Here is a 2112-nt window from a genome sequence, read left to right as displayed (position 1 = left end):
TACCAAAGTATAATATGAAAACTGGGTGGCATCTGATTGACGTTGCGATTGACCACTAGCCACTCACAGTGCTTGAATAATGGAAATCTCTAGGCATCGGCCATTGTGAATGGCTGTGATCAATCGTAACGTCAATCAGGTGCCATTTGAGCACCTGATTGTCATTGAGGCGTGAAACGGGACGTTCCATGAAAACTTATTACTGAACTCATTCAGAATTTAAAAACCGAGCATTTCTATATATTTAAATATAAAGGTTTAAAGTACAAAGTATTTAGCTTTTAGTAAGGTAGTTTAAATGATTTCAAATGTAATTTTTATTTTATTTGTTAAAGATTATAAAATTGTGATTAACATAGTACAAAATGTTCAAAGAAAATATTAAATAAAAATTTATTTTTTGTTTAGCATTATTCCAAACTTTACACATTATTGGATAATGTTATATAAATAATATATGTAGCGGCGAAAAATTCCTACGAATATTTTTATATTATAAAATGTAAGGAAAGCATTATTTGAATATACTTTAATAGCAACTATAATAAACGCATTATTCTTAGAACTATATAATACTAATAATTATTAAAAATGATTATAAACATTTATCTAAATTAATATATTCTTTCAGTGTAAATTTAAAGACTTATATCCATACAGCCGAAAGCACATAAAATACATAATTTAGCATAAACCTAAGACCGCTGGACCAATGAGCAACCAGTATAAAATCGCTATATTGATTTGTATAAGATTCTTTTTAAACAAGCCATCTTTTGGTGTACTGATGTTTTGTTATGCATTACTTCATGTGTGCCCGGTTTTATGGCTTATGTCGGGAGTACATAAAATGCAATAACAAAGCATAAACACAGCATAAGGCAGCGACACTGTGAATCTTAAGTCGGTTCTACATTAGTTGCAAGCCGATCGCAAGCTTGTTGCGACAGCCAATCTAAAGCATTGATTTCAAAATGCAAGCTTTAGATTGGCTGTCGTAACAAGCTTGCGATCGGCTTGCAACTAATGTAGAATCGGCTTTATGTAAATCTATTGAAATTTTATGCTGGATGCTCATTCGTTCAGTGGTTTTTTATTGCACTTTTGCTTTGTTATGCATTTCATGTACACTTGCCCTTAGGTCGGAGCTTATGATATACAAGAAAAAGCATAAGCACAGCATAGGACGGCTAAGAAATGGGAATTTTAGGGCCAGGGCACATTAAGTACTAACAAAACATTAGTATAGCATGAGTCCACTAGACCAACAATCAGCTAGCATAAAGTCGCCATATTGATTTATATAAGATTCTTTTTGGTCCCACTGTCTTATGCTGTACTTGTATTTTGTTATGCATTATTTCACATGCGACCGGCCTTACGGCTTATGTCGGGAGCACATAAAATGCAATAACAAGGCACAAGCACAGCATAAGGCGGTTAGACCAATGAGAATTTTTTATAAATCAGTATGGCAACTTTATGTTGGCCGCTCATTGGTCCAGCGGTTTTATATTGCACTTTTGCTTTGTTATGCATTTCATGTGCTCTTGGAGCACATGAAATGCATAACGAAGTATAAACATAGCATAAGGCGGCTAGACCAATAAGCAGCCAGCATAAAGTTGCCATATTGATTTACATAAGATTTTTATTAGTCTAGCCGCCTTATGCTATGCTTATACCTCATTATACATCTCATGTGCTCCCGGCCTTAGGCCTATGAAATACATAACAAAGCATAAGCACAGCATAAGGCGACTGGACCAATAAGTAGCCAGCATAAAGTCGCCATATTGATTTACATAAGATTCTCATTGGTCTAGCTGTCTCATGCTACGCTTATACTGCATTATGCATTTCATGTACTCCCGGCTTTGGGCCCAAGGTTCATAAAATGCATAACAAAGCATAAAGCGGCTGAACCAATGAGAATCCTAAGGCCGGAGTACATAAAATGCATAACAAAACATTAACATAGCATGAGTCCACTGAATCAACAAGCAGCCAGGATAAAGTCGCCATATTGATTTATATAAGATTCTTTTGGTCCAACCGCCTTATGCTATGCTTATAGCGCATGCTTCTGCTGTGTTTATTTTGTTATGCATT

The sequence above is a fragment of the Wasmannia auropunctata genome, unplaced genomic scaffold, assembly GCF_000956235.1.
Source record: "Wasmannia auropunctata unplaced genomic scaffold, wasmannia.A_1.0 LD336090.1, whole genome shotgun sequence".
In the NCBI taxonomy this organism is placed as follows: Eukaryota; Metazoa; Arthropoda; class Insecta; order Hymenoptera; family Formicidae; genus Wasmannia; species Wasmannia auropunctata.
The sequence above is the reverse complement of the archived record's forward strand: the minus strand, read 5'-3'. Positions refer to the sequence as shown.